This window comes from Triticum urartu, chromosome 1A (genome assembly GCF_056163025.1).
Source record: "Triticum urartu cultivar PI428250 chromosome 1A, HENAU_Tu73, whole genome shotgun sequence".
Classification (NCBI taxonomy): domain Eukaryota; kingdom Viridiplantae; phylum Streptophyta; class Magnoliopsida; order Poales; family Poaceae; genus Triticum; species Triticum urartu.
In genome coordinates, this window is record NC_141873.1 from 522,852,682 (window position 1) to 522,875,631 (window position 22,950).

The following is a 22,950-nucleotide window of genomic DNA, read 5'->3' on the forward strand; positions in this document are numbered from 1 at the left end:
ACTTGACAATAATGATGATTGTAGATCTTATTAAAACAGAGACACGAATTCAAATGCTTTGACTTCACAACAATCATTACTGTAGATCTTATTTAAATAGAGAAAGGAATTCAAATTTAGTTCATATTGAAGCGGTAGTATATACGTTTGGAATGCACTAAAACATTCATTTGAGTAGTAGGTTGCATGCATTATGCACGTAGCAAAATATTTTAATTAAACATAACATGAATTCAAAGTTTTGAATGACATTTGTAGGGCGCATTGATTTGGTACAGTACACATTAGGCTTGTCCGGAAATTTCAACCCGCCCCTTGTTAGCTTGAAATATTTAAGATATATCTTTGTCTCGTTGTGCTCCGACAACTCCCTCCATCTCAACCCACGCCTTGCTATTCCGAAATTACAACGCGCGCCAAAACTCCCACCTCCTGTGAAATCCCGACACGCGAAATGCCCGTGGTACCCCTGAACTGAAAGAACCGCCTCAAATCAGTGGGGGTACTTTCGTAACTTACCCCACATTTCGGACAAGCGCGTCTCTAAGCCATGGTTCCCCACTGCCATCCCATCCGCCCACCCATTCGTACACCAAGGCCGCGAAAACCCGCGACGAAACCCCACACCCTGCTCGGTCTGCCACCTAGCCAGAGCCTCTTCCCCGACGACGACGTCCACCGCAACACCTCGACGCCCCTCGTCCACCGTACCGGATGAGGTTCCGTCGTCGATCTCATCATCCCGCCGGTTCAGCCACCCCGTCCTCCACCTACAAGGAGCTGCCCTAACGTTCCCCTCGTCTTTCGCACCACCTCCATTCCCACACCGCCGTTTTCCCCTGCACCACTGGAAGAGCATCATCATCACCGTTTCCTCGGATGAAGCTGCGGCCTAATCAGCGCCACCAAAGAGGTTGTACACTAATCGCCGCATTTTCTTCTCGATTCGATCTCACGGTGCTGGCGGCGCTCGATCCCTAGCCGACACGGCGCGACTCCATCCACGGCGGTGTCGGCGCCACCAAATATTTTAATCTGACGTTCCATCGCCCCAGGGGAGCAAGAGGACTACCTCTGAAGATTCGGAAACCAAGATCTCCAAACGGGAGAAGAAAACTCCACCAGAGGGTCCTGCCTCGGAGGGTGCTCTTGCCGCACAAAGTCCATGCGGGGATCAGCCTTCTAACGAGCTGTAAGTAATCAAAAAGTACTTAATAGTGAAGGTATACTACCTTACTTCTGAGGAAGATAACTGAAGCATCTATCTTGCAATTCGGATCTTAGCCCTTCTCAGCAGAGCTCGTCTTCGGGGGATCTTCTTCGGGAGATGATGGAGAGGGAGACGCCTCCCCCGGACTCCCCGACTCAAGAATCGGGCGACCTTGAAGTGTCATCACGGAGAGTTTCTCCGGATCCGGCAAGGCCAGAAGGTAATCCCATGGTCACCCGAAGCCCTCCGTATCCGGCTCTTGAAGAGAGCAATCAAAAGAGTCTGGCACCATCCGGTGTGCGGTCGGACGTACTGAAGGGTCTGCTAGAGTGAGCAACTATCTCAGAAGAGCACCGTACATTAATGTGTGCGGTGATTGAAAGGATTTCGTCCGTCGAAAATGGGTTGAATGAAGCCTTTATGAGTCTACTGACGGGCTTTGAGGTACGTGAAATGATATACATTTGTGACGGTACTGCACATTTTAGGTGTGCCCTGTATAGATAGTAGCCCCTGAGACTTTGGTTGTCGTCGGAAATGGCGGCGAACAGAGGATCGTAGTCCTAGGTAATAACCCGACCGCCTTTATGTGCAGGTGTCTGAAGCTCCGGTGGCTAGCCGGACTCATGGGGTTGCCGAACTAAAGCGGTGACTGGGTGCGGCGGATGCCGATATCGAGCTTGTTAACAAGCGGCTTGATGAGGCACAGGGCAGGTGATGTTTATAGTGAATGTCACATAGTAAGAGCAGCGTGATGCCAGTATCTTTAATATGTTGTGACTACAGATGGAGCTGCCACCGTGGAGGCCCTGCGGGCGGAGCTTGCCCGAGCCAAGGAGCAAGCGAGGAGTAGTAATGCGGCCGCTTTTAAGCCGGCAGAAGAGTTGAGAGCCGAGAAGGCCGTGCATAGCGAGAGAAAAGAGAAAATGGCCAAAATGGTTGTGAAGTTAAAAGACACTGCCGACCGCTGCCAGTTTCTTGAAGAAGAAAACCAGGCGAAGGCTACGGACCTCGAAAAGGCCACAATGGTGACCAAAGACACCCACTCTGCAATGAGAGCAAAGAAGGAGGAACTGCGTCAAGCCGGGGTTATTGTGGCTGGAAAGCCCTTTATGCTGCAGAGGAAATTCAGCGATTCGCGGTATGCTCCCCTGGATCGGCTGTGGAGTTCGGCCGATGCATATCTGGACTTGGCGGCGAGCGCTGTCGATGCTGCCGAATACTTCGGAGATCAAACAGATCGTGAAGTGGACAAGTTGTTCTGGTCGCAATTTAACGTTCCCGAGCGTCCGCTTCCATTGGTTGATCAACTTGCCGAATGGGCCGAACTCAATAGATTGTTCGGACTCGCCATGAGGTCTGTCGTGGATAATCTGTGGCCGAAAAGGCCAAAGCCGAACAACTATTTTAGCTTGGTGCAGCAGTTCCTTAGTGCCGTGCCATGCATTAATGCGATGAAGAGGTCAGCGTGCATAGAAGGCTCGCGGATGGCCCTTGCCCGTGTCAAAACATACTGGGCAGAGATTGGTGCCACCACTGTTGCGGCGCACGGTTCGCCCATAGGCCGAGTGGCTGCCGAGCACTATTTTGAAGAAGTTCTTAAGGGCGCTCGTTCGATAGAGGCCCAGTGCTCGAAGAATGTTATGTTTGAGTGACATGTATTCCCATTGTAAAAACAACGTTTTATTGAATTTATCAAGGCTGTATTTATACTTTTGCCCGAAAGTATTGTGATGCCTCCTGTGCGGCCGTTTATGTATACATGTATATAACCTAAAAGATTGCATTCGTCGGCTTCAGCCCCCACGCAAATAATGCGGGGGTGTTCGTAGAAGACGCATATTCACACTTAATCCAACGTCTTAGTCCTAATAAGGAGGTGATAGCACAGCGAACAAGGCAGCCGGACTATAATGCTTTAACACTTTCACTTAGCCATAGGAGTTTGACAGTGGGGCTACTATATAGCCCCTGGTGGCTCCGCACTCATCCGGATTCGGGGTGCGTACATGCCTGGCCCGGAAACGGCCCTTCGTTAATGCGGAGGAATCCCGAATATTCCAATAAGTCATCGAGAGGTTGACCAGTCTCACACTATATCATGACAGTCAGTTTTCGGCTTTCTCTACTAAGGTGCTCGTCCGGATGAACCAGGGCACAATCGCAGTAGTTCTCCTGATGCCGCCTTAGCTGATAGAGAGGAATGTAAGGCAGCAAAACATAGGAGCCGGGAAAACCCAACATTTAACCAAAGACATGATTCGGAGCTGATGCATATAAGGCCAAACTCGCGACGCCGAACACTCCCTAAGGTATTCGGTCTTTATGGTGTAAACCGGGTCTAAACAGTACCCTTTGAATAAGCCCCTGGTGTCCAGGTACGTGCATTATTCTGGCATGGCCAGATGCCAAGTCGTCAGCATCCTTCTCGGTTGTACTGAGAATCTGAGGGATGTAAATCAACAAGAGACAATAAAAAATGTTTACGCAGGGTCTTAATCTACAAAGAATCCTTAGAACAGGTCCCTGCTGCACGTCAGCGCCTTTGTCTCCGTTGTGCCATATCCTGGACGGGTGTATCACGATGGTCATCTGAAAAAGAGAGGAACTTAATTGAAAAGTTGCCGTGCAAAAGTTAAGTTTATAATAAATAAATAATATATAGTTGAAAATGAGTAAAGGTGAGCCTTATTGCCACTTTTGCATGCGCGTTGAGCCCCTTGTATTGTAATAGGGGTATAGCCATCAAACCTGTATTAATTACATATAGTTGAGCCAGACTCGTCTAGTCGTGTCCGTGGTCTTAACGACCTGTCTAATGCTTGAGTTGGTGAGGTCATTTAGTGTGCGGCGGCCAAGGCGGCCGCACCATCTTCGGCACGCAAGGAGCGCTCAATATTTCCATTTACTGTAATGATGCCGCGTGGACCGGGCATCTTAAGCTTGAGGGAAGCGTAATGCGGTATTGCGTAAAAGCGAGCGAAAGCTTCGCGTCCGAGTAGTGCTTGATAGCCACTTTGGAACGGAGCGACGTGGAAAGTTAAATTTTCGCTGCGGAAGTTATTGGGGAAGCCGGATATAACCTCTAATAGTAGGGCGCCCCTATAGTGAGCCTCCGGGCCTGGCGTTACTCCTTTAAAGGTAGCATTGCTGTGGCAAATTTTTGTTGGGTGTATCCCCATTTTGCGAACTGTGTCCTGATATATCAGATTTAAACTGGAGCCACCGTCCATTAGGACTCGGGTGAACTGGTATCCGTAAATTATTGGATCTAATACCAAGGCAGCCCATCCTGCACACTGGATACTTGCCGAGTAATCCCGATTGTCGGAGGTGATCGGTTGGGACGACCAGTGGCGGAGCTCCGCGGTGATAGGCCCTGGGGCATGTTCCTCTAAAGGTGCCGCTTTGTTTCTCCCTTTTATCACGTGTAACACGTTGACTGTTTTGACTTCTGGTGGGAATTTCTTCTGTTCCTCTGTGCTTTGCTTGCGAGGCTCGTCCTCGTCTTAACTTGGTGTATCCTGCCCCTTGTGTTCGGCATTGAGCTTGCCAGCCTGTTTGAAGACCCAACATTCTCTGTGGGTATGAATTGCAGGTTTATCCAGGGTGCTATGGATCTGACATATTTGGTCAAGAATTTTGTTCAGGCTGGACAATTCGTCTCTGTTGCCTTTGGAGGGCGGCTTCTGCTGCCCTGGCCGAGAGCTTCTAAATCCGGCGTTTACCGCTGTGCTCTTCGGGCTGTCTTCTTTATTCCGGCACTTATTCTTGCTACGTCGTGATTTCCCGTTTCCATCCCTGACTTCATATGTACTTGGGTCGCTGGTGCTGCATCGGGCTAACCAGCTGTCCTCGCCCATGCAAAAATGGGTCACGTGGCTTGTTAATGCTGCCATTGTTCTCAGCTTTTCTTGACGGAGGTGTCTAGCAAGCCATTCGTCTCGAACGCTATGCTTGAAAGCTGCTAAGGCTTCGGCGTCCGGACAGTCAACTAATTGGTTCTTTTTAGTGAGGAACCTATTCCAAAGTTTTCGGGCTGACTCACCGGGCTGTTGAGTTATATCACTTAAATCGTCCGCATCCGGTGGTCGGACATATGTCCCTTGAAAATTTGCCCGAAAGGCGTCTTCGAGATCTTCCCAGCTTCCGATGTAGTTTTCGGGGAGGCTTTGAAGCCAGTGCCGAGCTGGCCCTTTGAGCTTGAGGGGTAAGTACTTAATGGCATGGAAATCATCTCCTTGAGCCATATGGATATGGAGGATGTAGTCCTCAATCCAGACCCCAGGGTCTGTTGTTCCGTCGTACGCCTCTAAGTTTACGGGTTTGAATCCCTCTGGAAATTCATGGTCCAGCACCTCATCGGTGAAACATAGAGGGTGTGCGGCACCCCTGTATTTGGGCGTACCGTGGTGTTCGGATGTTTGTTGTGTTGCATTGTATGTTGGAGCGCGCCTGCGTGGTCCATAGATGGATCCGGTTGCGCCGTCCTTTTGATGCGAGCCCTTACGCGGATCGCGTACTTGTTTATGTGCGGCGTCGTTTGCCGCTTTATGTTGGCTATGAGGTCGTCTATCCGACCGAATGGCCGTTTTATTTTTTAATTGTGGAGGATCTAAGGCCTCCTCATCAAATTCAGGTAGCAACTTTCGCTTCGGATAGCCCTTGGTGTGGCGATTACTGTCGTACTTCACTGCAGTGTTGAGTACTTCACTCCATTTGATTTTGAGTGTGTCTTGTGCAGCCTTGAGCCTTTGCTTCTGTTTTTTCGGACTCCTCGCCATGGCAACAAGCCTTTGGTGGGCATTGTGTTGCTCCTGGCGCCTGTCCGGTGTGATGTCGTCCGGACTGTTATCTTCAACGGGGTTGGGTTGTTCGGCTTGATTTTCCGTTTTGCTGTGGTCGGGCAATGGTTCACCTTGCTCTAACACTGGGTCTGTATGATTGTTATTTCTGCCGAGGTGGGATTTGGAGCGGCGTTTACGCCGCCTCTTTGACTGCTTCTCGAGGGAACCACCCTTCGCTGCGTCCTTCCATTCCTCGTCGTTATTTTCTTTGGGTGTGTCCACCATGTATATGTCATGTGACGAAGTGGGCGTCCAGTGCCCTGTAGGCAGTGGTTCCTCTTCGCCTCCCGCATCATCGTCCATACCGTCGATGTCTTCGGATTCGAAGTCGAGCATGTCGGTTAAGTCATCGACAGTGGCTACTAAGTGGGTGGTGGGTGGGCGGCGAATTTCTTCATCATGCCCATCCCAATCCTGCCGGATGTAGTTCGGCCAGGACTCTCCTGACAAGGAGAGGGACCTTAATGAGTTCAGTATGTCGCCAAAGGGCGAGTGCTTAAAAATAAACGAGGAGGTAAACCCCATGATCGGCACCCAATCGGATTCGACAGGAACGGGCGCAGGCGGTTCGGAGTCCATGGTCGGAGAAGGATCCGGCAGTTTAGCAACATGGTTCTCGTGACGGGTAAGGTCGATATTCGGCTCAATCGCCGCAGAGGATACGGCCTCCGTGGCGGGGTCTATCCAGCTGTCCATGGATGGCGCAACTGGCTCTGATTTGAGGGTCGGAGCGGGTGCCGGTGCGATTTCTCAAACACTGTCCGATGGTAGAGCTAAATCGTACTCATCGTGACCGCGTGGCGCACAAGGCGGGGGCTCAAGTCCGCCGAAGATCAAGTCTCCGTGGATATCGGCCGTGTAGTTTAAGCTTCCAAACCTGACCTTGTGACCAGGGGCGTAACTTTCAATCTGCTCCAGATGGCCAAGCGAGTTGGCCCGTAGTGCGAAGCCGCCGAACACAAAGATCTGTCCGGGGAGAAAAGTCTCACCCTGGACTGCATCGCTATCGATGATCGTAGGAGCCATCAAGCCTAACGACGACGACACAGAGGAACTCTCAATGAAAGCACTAATGTCGGTGTAAAAACCGGTGGATCTTGGGTAGGGCGTGCCAAACTGTGCGTCTAAGGCGGATGGTAACAGGAGGTAGGGGACACGATGTTTACCCAGGTTCGGGCCCTCTTGATGGAGGTAAAACCCTACGTCCTGCTTGATTTATTCTTGATCATATGGGTATTACAAGAGTTGATCTACCATGGGATCGGAGAGGCTAAACCCTAGAAGCTAGCCTATGGTATGATTGTATGTTGTCCTACGGACTAAAACCCTCCGGTTTATATAGACACCGGAGGGGGTTAGGGTTACACAAGGTCGGTTACAAAGGAGAAGATATACATATCCGTATTGCCTAGCTTGCCTTCCATGCCAAGTAGAGTTCCATCCGGACACAAGACGGAGTCTTCAATCTTGTATCTTCATAGTCCAACAGTCCGGCCAAAGGATATAGTCCGGCTGTCCGGAGATCCCCTAATCCAGGACTCCCTCAGTAGCCCCTGAACCAGGCTTCAATGACCATGAGTTCGGCGCGCAGTGTTGTCCTCGGCATTGCAAGGCGGGTTCCTCCTCCGAATACACCATGGAAAATTTTGAATACAAGGATAGTGTCCGACCGTGCAAAATAAGTTCCACATACCACCGTAGAGAGAATAATATTTCCACAAATCTAATCTGCTGACACATTTTGGCAACATGACATTATGCCATGGACTGGTGATTATTCGAACCGTTTCCTTTAACTAGCCCCACACATAACGCGAGGCAGTTTCATGACACGTCTTGTCAAAGCAGACATCGTGTCCCCCTTATTACGGGATTCTCATCAATACGGGTGTGGGTAACCCAACCGCGCATAGGACTCCTAGATTGTAGGCAAGTCCCAAATGGCCACGAGGAGGACACTTGATATTTACCCTCTTTATAAAGGGTCAAGGATTTTACTTTTTTCCTCCCGTGCTTAATCGAATCCTTCCCCCGCCTCGAGTTCTAACACCCAAAGCCCAGGTCAGGTGCTTCGGACCTTCAATCATGTCCGGATCCAGCCTCCAGGGCCGGTGGATGCCCTCCTCCGTCACGAAAGAGGATATCAAGAAGTTGAGGGAGGCAAGATACCTGACCGCCGAAGTCTCACATCGGTTGCCCGCCCAAGGGCAGGTCATCCCTACTCCTGAACCCAATGAAGATGCCGTGTTCATCTCCCACTTCCTCCGAGGACTAGGCCTCGCTCTGGATCCATTCGTTAGGGGTTTGATGTTCTATTACGGGCTTGATTTCCATGACCTAGCCCCGGATTCCTTTCTCCACATCTCAGCATTTATTGTCGTATGTGAGGCCTTCCTCCGCATTACCCCTCACTTCGGCCCGTGGTTCAAGACCTTTGATGTGAAGTCGAAGACGGTCGAGGGGCAATATGCAGCGTGCGAGGGTGCGTTAATAAGCAAGATTGCCGGAGCTCCGTGGCCAAAATGTTCTTTTCCAGAGGTGTCCGGATTATGGCAACGGAGTGGTTCTGCATCATCGCTCCCATAAGTGCCAAGTGGGTAGCTTCCCCCGCCTTTCGCTGAGGCCCTCCACCACAACTGATGTCATGGATCAGCAGGGGGCTGAGCTAGGGTCCATCCAAGGATGTGCCCATACTGCAGATCCGCATCTGGGATTTCTTCGAGGGATATTTTAGTTTGGTTATGGTAGTGCAATTCATGCTGGTTCGCCAAGTCCAGCCTTGCAAACGCCGGCCCCTCCTCTTGTGGGAATTCAACCCAGAAGGACCGCGCGCTATTCAGAATTTCCTCGGCCTGACGCACGAGGAGATGTACAAGTCATTCTTCGGATACCAAATAGAGTGTCTGGACACCTCCGAGGACGTCGGCCTGAGCAGCAACCGCACCGCGGCCCAAGTAAGTAATCCTCTAGCCGAACACACTGTCTTTCATTTATCATGACGTCATCTGAAAAATCGCTTTTTGACCAGGACTGGATAACAAAGGCAAAGATGATCCGGTGTTTGGCCCCCCTTCCTGAAGGCTTGGACAATCCGGTGCTGGAAAAGATGCTCGAGCCAGCACCTTGCCTGGTGCCCTCAAAGGAAGATGAAGGGGGGAATAAAGAGGGCAAAAGTGGGCCTCCACCGTACCTATTCCAACTGAGGGAACGAGCGCCTCCTTGAGGGAGGATAACCAAGGGGAAGAATCTGACATTCCATCGCCTCGGGGGAGGAAGAGGACTACCTCTGAAGTTCTGGAAACCAAGGTCTCCAAACGGGAGAAGAAAACTCCACCAGAGGGTCCTGCCTCGGAGGGTGCTCTTGCCGCACAAAGTCCATGCGGAGATCATCCCTCTAACGAGCTGTAAGTAATCAAAAAGTACTTAATAGTGAAGGTATACTACCTTACTTCTGAGGAAGATAACTGAAGCATTTATCTTGCAATTCGGATCTTAGCCACCATGGAGCTACCACCATGGAGGCCCTGCGGGCGGAGCTTGCCCGAGCCAAGGAGCAAGCGAGGAGTAGTAATGCGGCCGCTTTGAAGGCGGCCGAAGAGTTGAGAGCCGAGAAGGCCGCGCATAGCGAGAGCAAAGAGAAAATGGCCAAAATGGTTGTGAAGTTAAAAGACACTGCCGATCCTTGCCAGTTTCTTGAAGAAGAAAACCAGGAGAAGGCTACGGACCTCGAAAAGGCCACAATGGCGACCAAAGACACCCGCTCTGCAATGAGAGCAAAGAAGGAGCAACTATGTGAAGCCGGGGATATTGTGGCTGGGAAGCCCTTTATGCTGCAGAGGAAATTCGGTGATCCGTGGTATGCTCCTCTGGATCGGTTGTGGAGTTCGGCCGATGCATATCTGGACTTGGCGCCGAGCGCTATTGATGCGGCCGAATACTTCTGAGATCAAACAGATCGTGAAGTGGACAAGCTATTCTGGTCGCAATTTAACGTTCCAGAGCATCCGCTTCCATTGGTTGATCAGCTTGCCGAATGGGCCGAACTCAATAGATTGTCCGGACTCGCCATGAGGTCTGTCGTGGATAATCTGTGGCCGGAAAGGCCAAAGCCGAACAACTATTTTAGCTTGGTGCGACAGTTCCTTGGTGTGGTACCATGCATTAATGCGATGAAGAGGTCGGTGTGCATAGAAGGCTCGCGGATGGCCCATGCCCGTGTCAAAACATACTGGGCGGAGATGGATGCCACCACTGTTGCGGCGTAGGGTTCGGCCATTGGCCGAGTGCCTGCCGAGCATTATTTTGAAGAAGTTCTTGAGGGCGCTCATTCGATAGAGGCCCAGTGCTCGAAGAATGTTATGTTTGAGTGACATGTATTCCCATTGTAAAAACAACGTTTTATTGAATTTATCAAGGATGTATTTATACTTTTGCCCGAAAGTATTGTGATGCCTCCTGCGCGGCCGTTTATGTATACATGTATATAACCTAGAAGATTGCAGTCGTCGGCTTCAGCCCCCACACATATAATGTGGGGGTGTTCGCAGGAGACGCATATTCACACATAATCCAACGTCTTGGTCCTAATAAGGAGGTGATAGCGCAGCGAACTAGGCAATCGGACTATAATGCTTTAACACTTTCACTTAGCCATAGGAGTTTGACAGTGGGGCTACTATATAGCCCCTGGTGGTTCCGCACTCATCCGGATTCGGGGTGCGTACATGCCTGGCCGGGAAACGGCCCTTCGTTAATGCGGAGGAATCCCGAATATTCCAATAAGTCATCAAGTGGTTGACCAGTCTTGCGCTATATCATGAGAGTCAGTTTTCAGCTTTCTCTACTAAGGTGCTCGTCCGGATGAACCAGGGCACAATCGCAGTAGTTCTCCTGGTGCCTCCTTAGCCGATAGAGCGGAACGTAAGGCAGCAAAACATAGGAGCCGGGCAAACCGAACATTTGACCAAAGACATGATTCAGAGCTGATGCATATAAGGCCAAACTCGCGACGCCGAACACTCCCTAAGGTATTCGGTCTTTATGGTCTAAAGCGGGTCTAAACATTACCCTTTGTAATAAGCCCCTGGTGTCCAGGTACGTGCATTATTCTGGCGTGGCCACATGCCAAGATGTCAGCATCCTTCTCGTTTGTACTGAGAATCCGAGGGATGTAAATCAACAAGAGACAGCAAAAAAGGTTTATGCAGGGTCTTAATCTACAAAGAATCCTTGGAACGGCTCCCTGCTGCACGTCTGCGCCTGTGTCTCCGTTGTGCTGTATCCTGGACGGGTGTAGCACGATGGTCATCTGAAAAAGAGATGAACTTAATTGAAAAGTTGCCGTGCAAAAGTTAAGTTTATACTAAATTGACAATATATAGTTGAAAATGAGTAAAGGTGAGCCTTATTGCCACTTTTGCGCGCACGTTGAGCCCCTTGTATTTTAATAGGGGTATAGCCATCAAACCTGTATTAATTACATATAGCTGAGCCGGACTCTTCTAGCCCTGTCCGTGGTCTTAACGACCTGTCAAATGCTTGAGTTGGTGAGGTCGTTTAGTGTGCGGCGGCCAAGGCGGTTGCACCGTCTTTGGCGCGTAAGGAGCGCTCAATATTTCCATTTACTGTAATGATGCCGCGTGGACCAGGCATCTTAAGCTTGAGGGGAGCGTAAGGCAGTATTGCGTTAAAGCGAGTGAAAGCTTCGCGTCCGAGTAGTGCTTGATAGCCACTTTGGAACGGAGCGACGTTGAAAGTTAAATTTACGCTGCGGAAGTTATCGGGGAAGCCGAATATAACCTCTAGTAGCAGGGAGCCCCTGCAGTGAGCCTCCGGGCCTGGCGTTACTCCTTTAAAGGTAGCATTGCTGCGGCAAATTTTTGTTGGGTCTATCCCCATTTTGCGGACTGTGTCTTGATATATCAGATTTAAACTGCTACTGCCGTCCATGAGGACTCGGGTGAAGTGGTATCCGTTAATTATTGGATCTAATACCAAGGCAGCCCATCCTACACGCCAGATACTTGCCGAGTAATCCCGATGGTTGAAGGTTATCGGTTGGGACGACCAGTGGCGGAGCTGCGCGGTTATAGGCCCTGGGGCATGTTCCTCTAAAGGTGCCGCTTTGTTTCTCCCTTTTATCACGTGTAACACGTTGACTGTTTTGACTTCTGGTGGCAATTTCTTCTGTTCCTCTGTGCTTTGCTTGCGAGGCTCGTCCTCGTCTTCACTTGGTGTATCCTGCCCCTTGTGTTCAGCGTTGAGCTTGCCGGACTGTTTGAAGACCCAACATTCTCTGTGGGTATGATTTGCAGGATTATCCAGGGTGCTATGGATCTGACATATTTGGTCCAGAATTTTGTTTAGGCTGGACAATTCGTCTATGTTGCCTTTGGAGGGCGGCTTCTGCTGCCCTGGCCGAGAGCTTCTAAATCCGGCGTTTACCGCAGTGCTCTTCGGGCTGTCTTCTTTATTCCGGCGCTTATTCTTGCTACGTCGTGATTTCCCATTTCCATCCCTGTCTTCGGATGTACTTGGGTTGCTGGTGCTGCATCGGGCTAACTAGCTGTCCTCGCCCACGCAAAAATGGGTCATGAGGCTTGTTAATGCTGCCATTGTTCTCGGCTTTTCTTGACCAAGGTGTCTGGCAAGCCATTCATCACGAACGCTATGCTTGAAAGCTGCTAAGGCTTCGGCGTCCGGACAGTCAACTATTTGGTTCTTTTTAGTGAGGAACCTGTTCCAAAGTTTTTGGGCTGACTCACTGGGATGTTGAGTTATATGATTTAAATCGTCCGCATCCGGTGGTCGGTCATATGTCCCTTGAAAATTTGCCCGAAAGGCGTATTCGAGCTCTTCCCAGCTTCCGATGGAGTTTTCGGGGAGGCTTTTAAGCCAGTGCCGAGCTGGCCCTTTGAGCTTGAGGGGTAAGTACTTGATCGCATGGAGATCATCTCCTCGAGCCATATAGATATGGAGGATGTAGTCCTCAATCTAGACCCCAGGGTCTGTTGTTCCGTCGTATGCCTCTATTTTTACGGGTTTGAATCCCTCTGGAAATTCATGGTCCAGCACGTCATCGGTGAAACATAGAGGGTGTGCGGCACCCCTGTATTTGGGCGTACCATCGTGTTCGGATGTTTTTTGTGTTGCATTGTATGTTGGAGCGCGCCTGCGTGGTCCATAGATGGATCTGGTTGTGCCTTCCTTTTGATGCGAGCTCTTACGCGGATCGCGTACTAGTTTATGTGCGGCGTCGTTTGCCACTTTATGTTGGCTATGAGGTCATCTATCTGACCGGATGGCCGTTTTATTTTTTAATTGTGGAGGATCTAAGGCCTCCTCATCAAATTCAGGTAGCAACTTTTGCTTCGGATAGCTCTTGGTGTGGCGATTACTGTCGTACTTCGCTGTAGTGTTGAGTACTTCACTCCATTTGATTTTGAGTGTGTCTTGTGCTGCCTTGAGCCTTTGCTTCAATTTTTCAAACTCCTCGCCGTGGCAACAAGCCTTTGGTGGGCATTGTGTTGCTCCTGGCGCTTGTCCGGTGTGATGTCGTTCGGACTGTTATCATCGACGGGGTTGGGTTGTTCGTCTTGATTTTCCGTGTTGCCGTGGTCGGGCAATGGTTCACCCTGCTCTAACACTGGGTCTGTATGATCGTTATTTCTGCCGAGGTGGGATTTGGAGCGGCGTTTACGCCTCCGCTTTGACTGCTTCTCGAGGGAACCACCCTTCGCTGCGTCCTTCCGTTCCTCGTCGTTATTTTCTTTGGGTGTGTCCACCATGTCTACGTCATGTGATGAAGTGGGCATCCAGTGCCCCGTGGGCAGTGGTTCCTCTTTGCCTCACGCATCGTCGTCCATACCATCGATGTCTTCGGAGTCGAAGTTGAGCATGTCGGTTAAGTCATCGACAGTGGCTACTAAGTGGGTGGTGGGTGGGCGGCGAATTTCTTCGTCATCCGCATCCCAATTCTGCCGGACGTAGTTCGGCCAGGACTATCCTGACAAGGAGAGAGATCTTAATGAGTTCACTATGTCGCCAAAGGAAAGTGCTGAAAAATATCCGAGGAGGTAAACTCCATGATCGGCGCCCAATCGGATTTGACAGGAATGGGTGCAGGCGGTTCGGAGCCCGTGGCCGAAGAAGGATCCGGCAGTTTAGCAACACGGCTCTCGTGACGGGTAAGGTCGATATTCGGTTCGATCGCCGCAGAGGATACGGCCTCCGTGGCGGTGTCTATCCACCCGTCCATGGATGGCGCAACTGGCTCCGAATTGAGGGTCGGAGCGGGTGCCGGTGCGATTTCTCGAACACTGTCCGATGATAGAGCTAAATCGTACTCATCGTGACCACGTGGCACACAAGGCAGGGGCTCGAATCCGTCGAAGATCAAGTCTCCGCAGATATCGGCCGTGTAGTTTAAGCTTCCAAACCTGACCTGGTGGCCAGGGGCGTAACTTTCGATCTGCTCCAGATGGCCAAGCGAGTTGGCCCGCAGTGCGAAGCCGCAGAACACAAAGATCTGTCCGGGGAGAAAAGTCTCACCCTGGACTGCATCGCTGTCGATGATCGTAGGAGCCATCAAGCCTAACAGCGACGACACAGAGGAACTGTCAAAACCGGCGGATCTCGGGTAGGGGGTCCTGAACTATGCGTCTAAGGCGGATGGTAACAAGAGGCAGGGGACACGATGTTTTACCGAGGTTCGGGCCCTCTTGATGGAGGTATAACCCTACGTCCTGCATGATTTATTCTTGATGATATCAGTATTACCAGAGTTGATCTACCACGTGATCAGAGAGGCTAACCCCTAGAAGCTAGCCTATGGTATGATTGTATGTTGTCCTACGGACTAAAACCCTCCGGTTTACATAGACACCGGAGGGGGCTAGGCTTACACAAGGTCGGTTACAAAGCAGGATATGTAGATATCCGCATTGCCTAGCTAGCCTTCCACGCCAAGTAGAGTCCCATCCGGACATGAGACGAAGTCTTCAATCTTGTATCTTCATAGTCCAACAGTCCAGCCAAAGGATATAGTTCGGCTGTCCGGAGACCCCCTAATCCAGGACTCCCTCAATCATACACCCACAATTCATCGGATCTTGACAAACACACCGCAAAAGAACATTACATCGAACAGATCTCCAAGAAGATCGAGGAGAACTTTCTATTGGGATCCAAAGAGAGAGAAGAAGCCATCTAGCTAATAACTATGGACCCGTAGGTCTGAAGTAAACTAGTCACACATCACCGGAGAGGCCATGGAGTTGATGGAGAGGCCCTCCGTGATCAATGCCCCCTCCGACGGAGCTCCGAAAAAGACCCTGAGATGGGATCTCCCGAGTACAGAAGGTTGCGGCGGTGGCATTAGGTTTTCGTGGTGCTCCTGGATGTTTGGGGGTACATGGATATATATAGGAGGAAGAAGTATGTCGGTGGTGCAACAGAGGGCCCACGAGGGTGGAGGGTGCGCCCAGGGGGGTAGGCGCGCCCCCTGCATCGTGCCTTCCTCCCTTGTTTCTTGACGGCCACTCCAAGTCTCCTGGATCACGTTTGTTGAGAAAATCATGTTCCCGAAGGTTTCATTCCGTTTGGAATCTGTTTGATATTCCTTTTCTTCGAAACCCTAAAATAGGCAAATAAAGGCAGCAATTTGGGTTGGGCCTTCGATTAGTACGTTAGTCCCAGAAATGATATAAATGTGTAAAATAAAGCCCATTAACATCCAAAATAGATAATATAATAGCATGGAACAATCAAAAATTATAGATACGTTGGAGATGTATCATCGGGCGTGCGGCGAGGGGCACTGTTGCCCTGGGTGGCTGGTCGAGGAGGGGGTGAGGATGGTGCGGCAGAGGTGTGGCGGCGGGGCGCCGGCGTGAGGTAGGGCAGCACCGGGCGGCGGCGACGTCGAGCTCCCAATCTCAATCCAGATTGGGGAGGGAGTGGGCGATGTGGGGGTAGTGGGGTAGTGCGGTTAGGGTTAGGGTTTCGGTCAGGTGGGGGCTAAGGGAGTGAGGGGGCGAGGCCGATTGGGTCAGGTGGGCCGGCCTGTTGGGTCAGTTGGCCTAGGGGGTGGGGTTTCCTTTTCACTTTTTTGTGTTAGGTTTGTTTTCTGTTTTTGTTCTTTTCCTTTTTCTATATTTTCTTTTCTGTTTTAATTTAAGTTCCTCTTCTATTATAGTTTTATAAACTATAAAAGTGGTCCCTAGTTTAGTGTTAATAAATAGGCTACTGCCACATAATTTCGGGCAACTAAATAAAATAGTTTAATATTTTATTTAATGAAAAAGGCATTCAACTAATTGTTTTTGCTATTGTTTAAAACATTCTAGAGTATTTTACACTTTTATAAAAGTGTGGTTTCTCCACCAAATTTACCTATGCAATATTTGGTTCACTCTAAACATTTTAGATTTATTATTTTAAAACTTTTATTGTTCGCTTTTTTAAAATTTGAAGTTTGAACTGGGTTTCGAACTGATGCGAGTTTATCCATGGTAATTGAGGTGACATGGCATCATTTGCGGGGGATCATTGTAGTTTAATTATCCGGGCATCACAAGATGTCTATCCTGTATGATTATGATTGCCTCTATGGACTAAACCCTCCAGCTTATATAGACACCGGAGGGGGCTAGGATCGTACAGAGTTAGTTTACAGAGAAAGGAATCTTCATATACGAATGCCAAGCTTGTCTGCCATGCCAAGGAGAGTTCCATCCAGACACGGGGGAAAGCCCTCGATCTTGTATCTTCATGGCCCATCAGTCTGACCCACATTACACGGCCTGGACGCCCGAGGACCCCCTAGTCCAAGACTCCCTCAGGCCTTCTACAGTCCATACGACTGCTCATACAAGCGCGTGCGGTCATATGAAACACTGTCTTGCTCTGTTCTTCCTGGCGTGCCTCCCACTTGATCTCCTCTATATCCTCTTTACTCCCTTCCATGTATTGGCTTGAATTCCTGCATATTAAACCCATTTACTATGGAAATAAAATAAAGATCAGATATTTGGAATCCATTGAATTGGTTAGTCATTAGTAGCAATATCAGAGCGAATATCTCAGTTTTTTAATAAATATATTGGTTTATACTCATGTCTCATGAGTGCAAGAACAACAATCATCAACTCCACCAAGCTTAGACTTGGTCGTTCTTGACCCACATAGAGGGAAATCCAAAACGTAAGGGACTCAGTTGTTTACGCCAAATAAATGGGAAGGTTTTGCTTCATTTATGATTAGTACGCCTAGCTAACCCTCCACTTATTGACTTCAAAACTTAGTATAGCTATAGCGTTGACATGGTTATTATGCAAGTGTTAGTGAAGCTAAGATAATCAACACAAAGCTCTTGCTCAACTAGACAAAATAACAAAGTGACCCTTGATTCTATTTTTTCCACTGAACACTTGCCTACCGGGAATGCACGAAAGAGATTGCATTTCTTGAGTAATGAAAGCATATATTAGGGAGTGAAAGTTATGTAAATATAACATCATTCTAGAGTAACTCTCTAACTCACCCTCGAGTGTCTCATCATCAAGGCTCTGAAGAACTTTATTAAATCATTGCTTGTTGAAAATTTTGTTGTCTAGTATGGAATGCCAAAGAAATGATCAAGCATATGGTTTTGTGGTGGCTTAAGTTTGAGTATTATGGACCAATATGTTGTCCCTTTCGAGCTCTTGTGATCAGTACCAGGTTATCACCACATACACACACATTCAAGAGAAAGTTCAATAAAATTTGAGGTAGTGTAGCCACTATGTACGGTAACATACTCATAGCCGAAATCTCAGTCGAAACTCTAGTGGATCGTTCATTGTCCAGCTGAGTTCTCAGCATGACATCAAGAAAGGTGACATTCACATTTACACACCTACACATGCATAGAGTAGCAAGACCATAACACCAGCGTGAAGCTGAAGTGGCATGTACGAATATAACAAAGATTTTTGGCATAATCTCATTCACCTTTCAACTAAGTATCTCTGGAAAATTTTATCCACAAGGGCTATAGATTCTATTAAAATTTACACTATGGGGTTGGGTGTCTCCAGCATCATGTTCTCTGCAAGTTTTTTCAGCACCCAAGTCTTGTGAGACTTTATATTGTGCATGGTTATTCTTTCTTAACATCACTTTATTTTAATAGCCTGATTTTAATGGATTTCTTTAGAAAGTTACAAATACATTTTTTATCTCTAAGTTTTAGAAAGTGCTTGCTTTGGTGCCCTGAACTATTCAAATGGTCATATTATTATATGAAATTTGATGTGCACGGAAATGACCTCTAAAAGGTAACTTTTGCCCATAATATTTTTGTTATGTAAGGAAACAAGTCAATATGGCAATTAAATTATACCAAAACTAGGAAGAAACCATTAATGCGGAAAATGATAAATGGGCAAGAATCATTGTGCATTCGCTCCTCTTTATAAACACCGGTGCTGGAAAGATACATTCAGAGAAGGACAACATCCAGAGAAAGTAAGTAATAGCAAAGCAGTCTTGATGATGGGACTTATCAAGAACAAGACACACATTCTCCTTTGTGTTGCTCTTTTGTTGACGTGTACCACTTTTCTGTGTGTCCCTGCGTCAGCGGGGAGGGATGTAGGTAATTTCCATATGAGTTTCGTGGTTGAGTTTCTTGACATTAAATAGGCCCAAATGATTATGTATCATGTATTCTATCGTATTAATTTGTATGTTTTGGTGCTTCCTTCACTGTGTTTAGGTACCAACACTGCATTTGGAATCCAATGTTTTACTTACTCGGTGTGCATGGACTCATATCAGTATGCTGTTGATTACTGCAACAAGGAGTGCAAAATACTTGGTTATGACGGCCAGAAGGGCTACTGTAAAAAGGAGAATCGCGGCATGTGTTGTTGTGCCTAAAGTTACAACAATTTTATATTGTCATTTTGTAGTAAAGCATTGCATGTATTTACTAGCCAGAATACTAATTTTTTTGGATTATATGAGAATTTCAATACAGTATACAGGTAGTTGCTTTCGAAGACCAACTTGAATAGCCGATCAATTCTTCGGGTCATATGAGTCATCAATGTGGCAGCTGAAAATTGGAAGTACTGATAAACTGAAAAAATTAAATTGGGGAGAGAATTAATGGAATTATATGAGAAACACATTGGGTATATGAAATTTTGTCATTAAACGATGCTAGTTAATACCAACTGATGGATGTAAAACTCAAAAAGGTCCATATTTGAACCCTGGACTATCACAAATATCTAAGAACCAACCCCAATCTTTGAAACGATCTAACTTGCAATTCTAAACTGTCAAAGTCGATCAACTTTCAACTTTTCCTCTCCTCAAACCGGTATTTGGTGAGTTGAAGTGGTTTTGAACAGTTGACCGCCTAGTCAGCTGCCATGTCACTTAATATTTTTACTGAATATGTAATTTATTACATGTTGTAATCTATTTGGAGGGATTGGCCCTGTAGTTGAGAAATAACCAGATAAAAGCATTGGGCATTTCATCACTGTTACAACTCTTGTATCGACGAGATGTAGGATCTGTGCTACTGTACTAAACATTTCTACCACTAGTTCAGAATAACACTCCATGGTCTGCCTGCCATAAGCCTCTCCCTGACTCACTCTCTGTGATCCTAGGTACCTACAAGGACAAAGAACGCGGATGAGACAAGAGAAATCAATGAAGCAATTTTATGTTACATATACGGGACGTAAATTCAAAGTACTTCCATAGGTATCCCTCTAATAAATACATAGGGTTCTAAGGCTATGCCTTAATCCATGACGATACCTTAGATATGGAGAACAGATCACAAGTACAATCCATCAACGAACACATCATGAATATTGATTGATAAAATGTCTTAAAATAATTGCCGGATGTGATAGACGATTACAAAGTATGGCTAGTTGGATGAGTGCTTGGTGGGTGGAGACGGTGGCGGCTATGAAATGAGATGCGAAATGGCGGTGGCTAGGGTTAATTTGGACAATGAAGATTGAGGTTTGGGCGATGCTCTGATGCTATTATGGGATTGAGCCCTTCATGGTATATATTTGTAGGATTGGTCCAGGAAACCTTTAGCAATCCATATGACAGCTCATACGAGCGTGTGCGGTCGTATGGAACATGGTCTTGCTTTGTTCTTCCTGGAGTGTCTCCCACTTGATCTCCTCTATATCCTCTTTACTCCCTTTCATGTATATGATTTATTTCCTCCATATTTAACCCATTTCCTATGGAAATAAAATAAAGATCGGATATTTGGAATCCTTTGCATTGATTAGTCGTTTGTAGTAATATCAGAGTGAATATCTTGGTTTTTAAGAAATATATCGGTTTATTCTCATGTATCATGAGTGCAAGAACAACAGTTGTCAATTACACCGAGCTTAGACTTGATCATCCACGACCAATGTAGAGGAAAATCCAAAACGTAAGGAACTCAGTTGTTTACACCAAATAAATGATTAGGTTTTGCTTCACTTATGATCAACACACCTAGATAACCCTACACTTCTTGACTTCTAAACTTAGTATAGGTATAGCGGTGACATGGTTATTATGCAAGTGTTAGCGAAGCAAAGATAATCAACACAAAGCTCTTGTTTAACTAGACAAAACAACAAAGTAACTCTTGATTCTATTTTTGCTACTGAACACTTGCTTGCCAAGAATGCACGAAGGTGATTGCATTTCTGGAGTAATGAAAGCATGTATTAGGGAGTGAAACTTATGCAACGACAACATCATTCTAGAGTAACTCTAACTCACCCACAAGTGTCTCATCATCAAGAATGTCACGAACTTTATTTGTTGAATCTTTTGTTGTCTGGTGATGGGATGCCAATGAAAGGATCAAAAATAAGGTTTTGTTGTGCTTTAAGTTTGAGTAATATGAACTAATATGTTGCGACTACGTACGGTAACATAATCATAGCCGAAACTAGAGTCGAAACTCTAGTGGATCGTTCATTGTCCAGTGGAGTTCTCACCATTGGTATCTCTAACAACATCTTCTCTAAAAGTATTTTCAACACCCAAGTCTTGTGAGACTTTCTGTTGTGCATTGTTATTCTTTGTTAACATATTAAATTATTTTAATAGCCTGATTTTCATGGATTAATTCAGAAAGTTACAAATACATATTTTTTCTCTAAGTTTTGGAAAGTGGTTGCTCCGATGCCCTGGGCCATTCAATGTTCGTATTATTATATGAAATTTGATATGCATGGAAACGACCTCTAAAATGTAACTTTGGACCATAATATTTTTTTTATGTAAGGATACAAGTCAATATGGCAATTAGATTATACCAAAACTAGGAGGAAACCATTAATACGAAAAATAATAAAGGGGCAAGAATCATTGTGCATTGGCTCCTCTTTATAAAGACCGGTGCAAGAAAGATACGTTCAGAGAAGGACAACATCAAGAGAAAATAAACACCAGTGCTGGAAAGGTACGTTCAGAGAAGGACAACATCAAGAGAAAATAAGTAATAGCAAGACAGTCTTGATGATGGCACTTATCAAGAACAAGACACGCATTCTCTTTTGTGTTGATCTTTTGTTGACGTGTACCACTTTTCTGTGTGGCCTAGCGGCAGCGGGGAGGGACATAGGTAATTGCCAAATTAGTTTCCTAGATGAGTTTATTGATATAAAACAGACCCAAATGATTATGTATCATTCTTTCCATACATATTAATTTGTATGTTGTGGTTCTTTCTTCATTGTGTTTAGGTACCAAGGCTGCATTTGGAATCCAATGTTTTACTTACTCAGTGTGAATGGACTCATATGAGTATGCTGTTGATTACTGCAATAAGGAGTGCAAAATACTTGGTTATGACGGCCAGAAAGGCTACTGCAAGAAGGAGAATCGTGGCGTGTGTTGTTGTGCCTAAAGTTAAAGACATGTTATATTGTCATTTTGTAGAAAATCATTGCATGTATTTGCTTGTTAGAATACTAATTTATATGGATTATACGAGAATTTCAATAACATATACTGGTACTTGCTTCCGAAGAACAACTTAACTAGCCGATCAACTCTTCAGGTCATATGAATCAACAATGAGCCAGCTAAAAACTGGAAGTACTGATAACTTAAAAATTTAAATTGGGGAGTGAATTAATGGAAATATAAAAGAAATACATTGGGTATATGAAAATTTGTCATTCAACGATGCTAGCTAATACCAATGGATGGATGTACAACTCAAAAAAGTCCATATTTGAAACCTGGACTATCACAAATGTCCAAGAACCAACCCCAAACTTTGAAACAATCTATCTAGCAATTCTAAATTGTCAAAGTCGATCAACTTTCAACTTTTCCTCTCCTGAAACCAGTATTTGGTGCGTTGAAGTGGTTTGGAACAATTGATCGCCTAGTCGGCTGCCATGTCACTTAATATTTTTCTTGAATATGTATTTTATTGCATGTTGTAATCTGTTTGGCGGGATCGGCCCTATAGTTTAGAAATAATCAGATAATAGCAATGTGCATTTAATGGCTACAACTCTTATATCCCAAAGATATAGGATCCGGGCTACCGTACTAAACTTTTGTGTCACTAGTATTCAGAATAGCACTTCATGGTCTACCTGCTGCTAGCCTCTCTCTGACTCACTCTCTGTGATCCTAGGTACCTGCAAGGACGAAGAATGTAGATGAGACAAGAGACATCCATGAAGAAATTTTATGTTACACATACGGGACAAAATCAAAGTACTTTCATAAATCCCTCCAATAAATACATAGGGTTGTAGGGCTATGCCTCAACCCATGACGATACCTTAGACATGGAGAATAGATCACAAGTACAATCCATCAAAGAACACATCATGAATA